This window comes from Dermacentor albipictus, chromosome 1 (genome assembly GCF_038994185.2).
Source record: "Dermacentor albipictus isolate Rhodes 1998 colony chromosome 1, USDA_Dalb.pri_finalv2, whole genome shotgun sequence".
Lineage (NCBI taxonomy): Eukaryota > Metazoa > Arthropoda > Arachnida > Ixodida > Ixodidae > Dermacentor > Dermacentor albipictus.
In genome coordinates, this window is record NC_091821.1 from 271,175,387 (window position 1) to 271,186,981 (window position 11,595).

General features: G+C 44.7%; 1 long non-coding RNA gene across 1 annotated transcript; it reads left to right on the forward strand.

The window, feature by feature from the left end:
- The first annotated feature begins 266 nt into the window (after window positions 1-266).
- LOC135915301 (uncharacterized) lies at window positions 267-2,022 on the forward strand. The gene is made up of 2 exons (XR_010568586.2): window positions 267-510; window positions 1,916-2,022. It is a non-coding gene; the product is annotated as an uncharacterized lncRNA (long non-coding RNA).
- Window positions 2,023-11,595: the final 9,573 nt, after the last annotated feature.

The window sequence follows — 11,595 nt, forward strand, 5'->3', positions numbered from 1 at the left end:
CCTATTTTTTCCTGTCTGCACGACGCCGCTACAATCGCCGCCATATTTGTTGAATACTTAGGAGCTTTAGTCTCGTATCTTGTCTTGATCTGCTCTTTTGACTCTAATAATAATATAATAGCGTGTTATTGCAATATCAGTATTTCTCAGAAAAGCTCGGGATTTTATTCACAGCAAACAGCAGCATTACAAAGGCAGGCCGAATATAAAAAATGTCACGACGCCACGGGGCCCTAGTTTCGTACAGCACATGGCGGAAACAGTCACGGCGAGGCAATTTTGCGAGACAACGAGTCTCTCTCGGGTGTGCGTGTGATCAAGTTTTTGTGAGGAACCTGCATGATCTTGCGCATGAAGTAATTATTTTTGGACAGTTCCTTCTCTGGACGGTGTTACAAGTACAGGCAAGCGGCTATCAACGGTTGTTATTGCTGTACTTTGTGGTGTTGTGATTCACCAGTGCGGATCGAAGAGCACCGTTTTCTCCAGCCCCGATTCTACAATTTGGAGGTAATTATTTCACTTGCTTATGTTTTGAGCGTAAGTTAATGTTTATTTTTATCCTGTATGTTGGCACGCTTGAGCATGATATCATAGGTCCCTGCTGTACGTGATGTTCGTATACAGGTTGATCATTTTTATGTTTTGCGGAATTTGGTAGAAATGGCCTGTGGCAGATATAATTTTTGTCGCTGAGCGGAATTATTCGAAAAGGTGGACATTATTAGCATGCGAAATCGAAAGACATCTTCAAGTATTTAGCAAAAATTGACAAATTAACTTATTACCTTGCTGCACATATTGCAATGTACGAATTGTAGCCTGTGAGTTTGCAAGATGCATCCACCTTAAATGAATTTCCAGAATTGCATCAGTTTCGATATATTATATTCTAAAGTGTGAGACGAATAAGTGGGCGTTCCAGTTACTTTTGTGCTCCAATACATAAAAGAGCGTTTTGTTAAAAAAGTAAGTAGACCAACAGTGCACTTTTACGACGAGTTTGATGACATATTTCTAACTGGTGTCATTCTGGAAAGTAAGTCCAAGTGGATACGCCTGGCAATCTCAATGGCTACAATTCGTAGATTGCGATATGTGCCGTAATGTAATAAATTAGGAAGTTCATTATTGAATTTTTTAAAATTAGTTCAATATGTGTTCCGATTTTTCGTGCAATAATCTCCTCCTCTGAAGGATCCAGCTCAAGGACTAGAATTACGGTATCTTCAACAGGCGATTTGTTAAAAATTGCATAAAACTTAAAATTATCACGCAGCATATGTGAAGTGCTTGCCAGTTTGCGTAAGCCCCTTTTGTCTCCAATAGCCCACTTGAATATATTGCCGTGCAGTGTTTGTGCCCAATGTTGCACATACGTACATCTATTAAATACCAGTGGGTATATGTCAATCTGCCCAACGCAATAGAAGCACATTTATGGCGTGCTTTCACTGCAAGTGCGTGCTCGCAAACACGTTGCGTTGAATGGCTGGCATTTGAATTGGTGCAAAACAACAATAACATAAAAAGATTGGCCCTCAAGCTCCTGTGTTATTCAGCAGAGAAATGCTTCTTGGGAGGCTGTTGAGTTACATCACACGCCTAGTTCAAAATACAAATGAGCTCATTTGAATTCTATTTGCACTATAGCCACAGTCAATGGCGCTAAACAATTTAACAATCATTGCATAGCGTCCGCAGCTCAAGTTGAGAGCCTCTTGAGAGCTCAGGTTGAGGCCTTGCGCCACATAAACTGTAGAAGGGTTTGTGATGAAGGTAAACTGTGGTACTGTCCAAAGGCTGTTGATACAATCCACGTGATTTTGGTAAAGGTCACTGTTTACTAGAACTGAGTGGATTAAAGTGATGATTGTTTTAAAGTTCACTCACTATGTCTAAATATTTTTTTCAGATGGGGTACAAGGAGAAGTGCAAGTGTATTCCACATCTTGAGGGAGATGCAAGATATGCTTCCGCAATCCTTGCTGCAAGTGTTCAAATAAATGGTTGCAAGTTTCAGCACCGTGCTGTTTCGGCTGCATGTATTTTCACCGGACCAGTTGGTCTTGCGGCCAGTCACATTAGGGACTAACTGTGACTTGCGACAGCAAACTAAGATCCATGCGAGTTCTGGCCATTTGTATCCTGCTTGATGCGAGCTTACACACTGGGATTTCACCTAAGCATGGCTCAACACCATGGCGACCGGTGCTGTGTGCCAGCCCGGTCTGTGGGTCTGTATACCCACAGTCCGGGCTGGAGATTCTAGCTGGAACCTCTTCCAGCTGAATTACAGCTGGCATTTCTTGCAGCTGGATCCAGCTGGAAGACCTTCCAGTTGGGACATATTCCAGCTGGATTATGGAACCGGAAATTTCACCCAGCTGGATTTTTTCCAGCTGCCTTCCCAGCTAGAAAAGTATCCAGCTGGGTGAAATTTCCAGTTCCATAATCCAGCTGGAAGTAAAAACATTTTCATCTGGGAGGTCGTCAATGTTTGAATAAAAATTGGCAAAAATCGAAAATTTTCGGAAAACGAGACTATGAAGTTTACACCTCTAACTTAATAAAGAAAAATGATAATACGAATATGTGAATTGCCTCTAATAGTACATCTAAAGCGGACAAAATTGATATGTTACACAAGATTATCAAAAAATTTAGTAATATGTAAATATAGCTTTTGCAGAAACCTTGTAAACAACGTAACAAATTCAGGTAAGATGTAAAATGACATTGAATTTGTCCGCTTTGAATGATCTAATGGATGCCTTTTACAGAACCGCGATATCTGTTCTTGATGCAGAGCTATGAAATTGTAAACTTCGTGCTTCTATTTTTTTCAAACTGTCGAATATTTGAAAATCTTTTTGACAACATTCAAGCACTAAATCGAAATTCCGCTTCCAGCAGTCACTAGAATTTAACTTTCTCTCTCAAATGCAACAAATTTCTTTAAAATCGGTCCAGGGGTTATCTTAGATAAACGTTTTTGCCTTTTACATGTATTTGAATAGGCCGCGTCGGAGTTGGGCCCGAGCTAATTAGCTTTCTCTTAAGTCAAAATTACACCCTTTTGCCAAACAACTATAATCGTCATCTGTCTTGTCCGCATTTCCTCTCTGTAACGCGGCGAGCCCGGTACTTCCTAGTCACGAACGGCATGCCCGTTATCAGCATGACAGAGCATTCTCGACAGGAAAGTAGCGAGCGTAGCGTTTTCAAGGAAGGAAGATGACGATTATCGTTGTTGTGCCTAAGAGCGTAGATATAAAGTGACGTACACCATAGAAGAAGAAGGATGTGCTTGCTCCGGTAAAGCTAGGGAAACGATGGAACATGCTTGATTATAATGTGAAGCTATCTACCCAGCGGTCGGTTTAGGCTCCTCTGGCCTCCTTGAATCCCTTTGGTTCAAGGATAGCAGGGGGAAATTCAACGTGTCCGCAATAGAGATTAGTAAGAGGCGATTCGAAGTTTGGTGGCAGAAAGGTATAGAGACCGCGAACAAGCGAGGCGTAATAAAACAAAGTTCCCAATAGTGGTTCAGAAAATTTGAGGCTGGGAATTCCTTGCGCGCGCGTGCGTGTGTTTGTGTGTTTTCCTTCAGAAAGATAGATATATTAGGCAAAATAGGAACAAGAGCTTTGTGGCGCAACCCACCACCCCGTTCCAAAGGGGCTGCTCATGGCATCCATCTGGCACCTGTGGAGGCGGCTGCACCAGGCAGACTGCGCGAGGTCGCAACACGCGCATTGACTATCGTTTCACGTGTTGCCGAATATTTTCGCGGTATATATTCCAGGCAATCTTTCAGCCCTGCCTCGTGATATCCGTCTCTGGGACGCTCTCCCGGATAACACCGCTTCCCAGTCCAACTTTGAAACATTTCGCACTCGACTGGTCGAACGATTTCCATCGGAACCGTCTATAGTCGTTTTCTGCCTTTATTTTTTTTTCTGTTCCTTTCTACATCCTTATCTGTTCATTAGGTATATCTATAGTTCGCAGTTAAGTTATGTATAGTACGTTTTTTTTTTCAAAACAAATCATGTGCGGATTCATACGCCATTCATTGTCGGCGAACTTGTAGCTTATCGTAGATGGTAGAGTTTAATTGTTGCCTGCCTTGTCTATCGTTTTTTGCACTTTGCATTGCGGTGATTTGGCAATTGATGGGGTTATTGTCGTTTTTGTACGCCTTCGCTGTAGTGCAAGGATCTTCGTGTAATATTTGTTAGTGCCTACCTGTGCGCGCTTTTTCCTGTTTGTTTTTAGTTTACATTTCAATTGAACTTTTTCTATTGGCTGCATTGATGTTGAGAGCTGTTGTGTTGCGCGAATAATGCATTAGTTACGTTGGTGCTCCTTCCTTGTTGAATAATGCCTCTCTCGTGTTTATGCAACGTACCGTAGTTACCTTCTTGCCCAATACCTTGCTGAAGGCCTGAAATGTATTGAAATGTATTCCAATATAAACACATTAAAAATAATGAAAATAAACATGACGTAAGGAGACAACGCGCAAAAGCAACTAGTATTTTTGCGTTCGGGTAATTTGTATTTTAATCATTACTGTTTATAATTACAGTAACGCCTGCTTGAGCGGTATACGTATAAACGAGAAAATAGTTTCGTAATCGTAATTTCACGCTTGGCACACTTTTTTTTGCTTCATCCAGCCTTGAGACTGCGGCACGTAGCACGCAATGTCGCGCAAACCCACGCAGCAGAACACAAATTTTCTTTAATCCGCAAGGGAACCTGTCTTAAAGCTTGCTGCGCCTTAGAGCTGAAACAGTCTTTATGCTTTTGCAGATTTCAGCGACACTTCAACTTGATTATTTACCTTTGGACTGGCATCTTTAATCCTGCGAGTTACATTTGTTCTTACGCTACCAAAGCCAACATTCTACAGGGTGTCTCAGCTAATTTTAGCCACAGTTTAAAAGTGTGCAGATGCCATGTAACAAGACAAAACAAAGGTAATTGCCGTCGCTTGGAGATACTCAAATGAATCTTTCATTTCGCCTAAATGCATAATTATTCTTAATTAATTAATAAACTCCTCGAATGTTATAATTAGATCAAAAGTGTCAATGAGAAAATTGTAGAACGACACGAAAAACTTCCGATGGAGCTTTCTGTTCTTCAATGCGTGCTACATAAAAGTGTTTTTCCGAGCGTGAAAGAAGCCCGCGAATGCACGTAAAATTGTCGCTTGACTGTCCGCTCGAGGCACTCTGGCCACGTGAAGCCAACAGACAGTGAAGCCAAGGAAAACATCGGGGAAATTAACTGTAGTTTAAATTGGAATGTAGAAAATAATGAAGGAAAAGGAAATGAAAGTAGACGAAAAGACAACTTGTCGCCGGTGGCAGCCGAACCCACAACCTCCGCATTACGCGTGCGTTGCACTACCAATTGTGCTACGGCAACGAATATCAATTCATCCACTAACTTGGGTATTTATGTTTAGTAGATCTAGTCCTGTGGGTGTTAGCCAGCGCCGCTAAGAGCCAAGGTGGGCGGATGTGGAACATTCTCGTGTGCCCGATGGCGTCACGTAACACGTGATCTTAGGAGAGCAGGCACGTGGCTAATAATCCCTCGCATGCTACCTAATGACATCAAGGCTGCCAGAGTCAAAACGCTCGCAATGGATAAACACTAGGATAAACGTAAATACGTAAGTTAGTGAACGAATTGATAGTCGTCGCCGGAGCACAATCGGCAGTGCAACGCACGTGTAATGCGGAGGTTGTGGGTTCAGCTCTCACCGGCATCAATTAATCTTTTCGTTCACTTTCATTTCCCTTTTCTTCATTATTTTCTACATTGCAATTTAAGCCACAGTTAATTTTCCCCGATGCTTTCCTTGGCTTCATCATCTCTATGTGCTCATGATTACCAAAACCGAACCCCTAAGTTCCCCTTCTCCTCACATTACACTTGGTTGCTTAGCACGACGGCGCATTACTCTGTCGATTGCGGAAAAAAAAAGGGGGGGGGGGGTCTGCGGTATACGTGTCAGAAACACACTATGATTATGCGGCACGCCGTAGTGGGGGAGTGCGGATTAATTTTGACTACATGGGGTTCTGTAATGTGCACCTAAATGTAGTAGACAAGCAATTGCAGAAGGCTTCTGGCGACAGATCTTGCTACATCTTGATTCACGTCCTGTATATCGCGAAGGCGAAATTCACACACTAAAGCAAACGCCGACAGAATCAGGCGACCTGTTCAAAGCTTTGAAACCAACTCATAATATGATAAATGTTCATATAGCCAGTAATTTGAAGTGTAGTGCGTTTTCAGCGTATAACGACCTCTTGCAGAGATGTCCCTCTTCCACATGCCCGCGTGAATATAGCGGGAGTGTGTGCGCAGAAAAAAATAAACGCATTTCAGAAATAAATAGGCGCCAGCACGCACTTAGCCTCTCGCACACCTCCAGCCGTCATTTCTAAATCAGGAAGCTATAATATAGCAGCGCAAAATATTTTTTTTTCTCTGCCAGGGAAAGAAAAGAAGGGAGAAAGGCAGGAGTGGAGGAACACAGGGTCGAACCGAGGATTTATATGTTCCACGTCAAATACAGGGGTTCTGTTCTGGTGCAGCTCCGGAGCGAGAACGAGCGGGTCAAACCTGTTCGAACCGGCTTTTTTCTTGTGCTTACCCGAAGATTAATGAATGAGAAACGAGAATAACATTCTGCAATAACTTTAACATTCGGTTCAGCACGGTGAGGTATAAGCGTCAGAAATAGGAGTGAATTGAATTCTGGGAGGTTCTACGTGCCAAAACCAGCATTTGATTGTGAGGCAGGCCGTAGTGGGTGACTTCGGATTAACTTTGACCATCAGGGGATTTTTAACGTGCTCCCAATGGGCGGAACACGGGCGTTTTTGCATTTCTCCCCCATCGAAATGCGGCCGCCGCGGCCGGGATTCGATGTCGCTACCTCGTGCTTAACAGCGCAACACCATAGCCACTGAGACATTGCGGCGGGTGTACATGTAGGAGTCTCAGCTCGGGATTAATGCAGCCATTTTAGTCATACACTCGTCAAATAGTTTTCCCCTGGTGCGAGACCTATAAAGTTCTTTTTTTATGTTGTCATCAGAAAATTAAAGGTTTGTTCGATTCAGAAAAAGGTGCACGGCAACACAAACGAAAAGGTGCAGTGGGTGCCGGGCTGCACCCACTCGCTGCAGGGTTCAAGGGTGCACAGCACCGCGGCGGCACCTTGCCTTGCACCCTGTTCAATCGAGCACGGGGGTGCAGGGTGCACTGCTGCACCTCGAGGAATCGAGAGTCTAGGTGCAGTGAACAGTGAATAGGTGCAGAAGGTGCAGAGAAACTTGGCTGAATCGAACAGACCTTAAAAATACCGCCGGTGGCATATGTAGCACAGTTCTACTTGGTGAGCTAGATTAATCTCAGAGGCCGACGTTATTGGCACCAGAAATCGAAATTAATATTTGACTAATGATTTAATATTCGGTAATTAACTATTGTGGTCATATCCACGTGGAACAAATTTCGAGGATGACACGAACTGTAGCCGGTGACTTCGAGAGTCATATCCACGTGGAACAAATTTCGAGGATTACACCAGGGATATGCGTTCCCAAAGCTTGCGACTAAATGCATTGGCGTTATAATTATTGAGCTACAATGCACCAAAGTGTTTAAAAAGAAAGTAATTAAAACAGACAGACAGACAGACAGACAGACAGACAGACAGACAGACAGACAGACAGACAGACAGACAGACAGACAGACAGACAGACAGACAGACAGACAGACAGACAGACAGACAGACAGACAGACAGACAGACAGACAGACAGACAGACAGACAGACAGACAGACAGACAGACAGACAGACAGACAGACGGACGGACGGACGGACGGACGGACGGACGGACGGACGGACGGACGGACGGACGGACGGACGGACGGACGGACGGACAGACAGACAGACAGACAGACAAACAGACAGACAGACAGACAGACAGACAGACAGACAGACAGACAGACAGACAGACGGACGGACGGACGGACGGACGGACGGACGGACAGACAGACAGACAGACAGACAGACAGACAGACAGACAGACAGACAGACAGACAGACAGACCGACCGACCGACCGACCGACCGACCGACTGGCTGACTGACTGATTGCGCGATACTTCAACGACACGCCTTCGCCATGGACACGCTGGAGCATGTAATCTACCCGTGCTTCCCTTTTTCCATGCCGGCGCCACGATCGCCCAACCTTATTGCTCTCCGTTTCGGAGCATAACCGTGTACTGTGAAGCACCCTCCACTCCCAGGCTCATCCAGATGCCCGGTGATTGGGTGTCGGGTAAGACGAAGATGAGACGACATTTGTGGCGTAAATGTTCGCACGGTGAATCGCGGTGTAAATTTAAGTGCGTCAAGATAGAATCATCGGCTCAGAGAACGATGCACCGAGGGGTAGGGGGGAATTGTGCGCACACATGCACAGATGCGCTGCCGGCTCTGCCAGCTAAAACATAGCCTTCGAGATTTGTTTCTACTGTATGAGAGTCACCTCTGGGGCGTGGATTAAGGCGCCACTCATAGCCCAAACAAAGCCAAGTCGCAGATTTTCAGTAGCCCAAATATAGCCACGTAGCCAACTCGCCCAAGTCGACGCGAAATTTTTTTTTCTCTAGCCCAATTTGGCTATATATAGCCAAACCTGGGCTGCCGCTTCGCCGACTTACAATATGAACCTCTCACGTGATGTCAGCGCCATAGAGTTTCATCGGCCAACCAACGATATCCTGAGGCACCTGCGCCATTTCCTCTCCCCCGGTGACTTACTTCCGGTCCACTGACTCTGCCTCTCTCCTTCTCCACACGCTTTCCTCATTCTACAGAGGTTTTGCAGCCGGTTTGCGCAACTGAAATCAGATGGCGCTACCAGCGCGCCGCCCGTTTCGGACGTCTTTGGCCTTGGACACGAAATCGAAAGTACAATTGCTCAGTCGCGAAAGCAAAGCCAGCGGCGCTTGCGAAACGCTGTGTGCTGTCGGGCAACGTCGAACAATATTCTGCACAATGTGGAGATTTAAAGGAAAAACTTGTGCTGTGGTCGAATGCAACCACTGTGATGGATAAATAAATTTGGTGGTTTTACGTGCCAGAACCACGATTTGATTATGAGGCACGCCGTAGCGGAGGACCACGGAATGATTTTGACTACTGGGGTTTAACATGCACCTAAACCTAAGTATACGGATGTTTTCAGATTTCGCCCCCCATCGAAATGCGGCCGCCGTGGCCGGGATTCGACCCCGTGACTTCGTGCTTATATAGCAGCCCAACACCATAGCCACTAGGCAACCACGGCGGGTGAACTGTGATGGAGACTATATAACACATTACGCCGGTGTGCGAAATGCACGCGCCGCTGATGCATCAAAACTACCCGTGCCGAGGCCGTTTCTGTGCGGGCTTCCTGTCTCAGTCGATTGCCTTGACCATGTATTCCCAGACAACTGAAACGAGTCAGGAAAATTTGTATGTGCTGCAGTAATACAAAAAAATGACATTTAAAAACTGATCTTTATTTACTCCTCGAGACATCTGCGGATGTTTGAAAGAACTAAAATAACACGGCAGATGCAGTCTGATGTTTCACTGATCGTTCGGATTTCTAAGTTATGGTTTTAGAGTTCCATTAACTAATACATATTGATTGGACTACTAAGATGCTGTTGCTCTCATATGAAGAGTTTAAAAGGTTGAAACGAGAGTTCTCATTTATAAAACGTCTGAATTATAGCCAGTGCTACGCCCCTGTCACATGGGCACTTCCGATCGCGATCGAGCCTCGATTCGGCTCGGACTTTCGATCGCGATCGAAAATGATCGCTGCTACACAGTCCAAGGAACGGGGTCGATCGTGTTGTTTGGGCTCTAACCCTTAAAGTGTAACTGAGTAAGTCCGAAGCAAGCAATAAACGTTCTAAGATAATATATAGTAAAGGCATCTGTACAAAACCTTTTTCAGAAAAATTACTTTCTCATTCGTTATTTTAGGTAACGACGTGCCACGTCCGCCGATTCTGATCATGTGCAACTTTCAGAACTACATGTATGGTGTCAACGCTGCGGACAGTGATTTGCAAACTAAGAGTTACACGGCATTAAGGAGGCCCCTTTGTATGTACTTCGACAGCAGCCGCCAAAGACATGGGTGATTTTCACGGATTCAAAAGCAGCCATATATATACAAGGTATGTAGAACAGGCACAGGCATTGCTATAATCAACCTGCAGCATTTGACACTGCTTATCTTCACCACAAGGCTAAGATTGCTGGGCATTGCATCAAGTTCCAGTGGATTCCTGGCCATGCCGGCATTTCGGGAAATGAAAGAGCGGATGAAGCTGCCAGAAATGGACTGCAATACCGCAATTTCAAAAGAACATTTTTTGCAAAAGCCGATGCCTCAAACATGGCAAAAAAAATATGCTTATCAAGAAAAAGACCGCATCTGGAATCTGCCGCTTCACCAAGATAACTTGCTGCGTTACATTGACCCAGAAATGAGACCGAAAATTCCACGACCACTTCCTCGAAACTTAATTAGAGACATTGTACCATCGTCTTCGACTGAACGTGGCATGCACGAACAATTATCTGTACCGCATAGGGCTTACCACTAACCCATACTGTGACAACTGTCGCAATTTAGAGACAATGGAGCACATATTACTAGAATGCCCCGCGTACCGCGACGAGAGACAATTTTTTGAGCAACAAATCGATATGATTTGCCACGAACCGTTAACATTACCGAGCATCTTAGATCCAATGCCCGGCCCTTCAAAACAGCGGCGGGTTTTGGATTTATTGTTCAAATACCTGTCAGAAATCGGTCTAATAGGAAAGCTTTAAAGATTGCACACTTCATATACAAAAGCCTAAATTTACCCGCCATGTCACCTCTAAATATTAGTACCAGGTCCACTTGGACATTTCATATTTATTTTTATTCTCTTTTTCTCCCACCTTCCTCTGGAATCTTTTAATACCCTTCCTCATCCCTATACCGAGTAGCATGCCAGCGGTCATATACGCTCCGGCAAAATTCTGTTTTTTTAATAAAGAGCCCTCGCTCTCTCTCTCTGCAAAATTATATGTTAATACAAAAGATTTTTTTTTATTTGTTGGTTAAAACAGCCTCTTTAGGAAGTTATTTCTTCGGCCCTCTTTCTTTTTCGTGAAACACTGAGCTGGAAGCTGCTTACGTCGGTTTCCGATCGCAATCGGGCAGTTCGATCACGACACGCGGACGACGACTGACTGGGTTCAGATCGAGGCTCGATCGCGATCGAAAGTGACTGTGTAGCAGTACCCGATCTGGATTGGCTCGATCGCAATCGAAAGTGGCCATGTGACAGGAGTTTTACAGTGAAACAACATTCGTTCGGGGGCATCCAGTTAGTACATCCGACAAACACAATCTACAGCTCTGAAGCCAACTACGAGTAACTATCGCGTCTCCGCCGCACTGGTGAATTCTGCAGAGATCATTGCGCC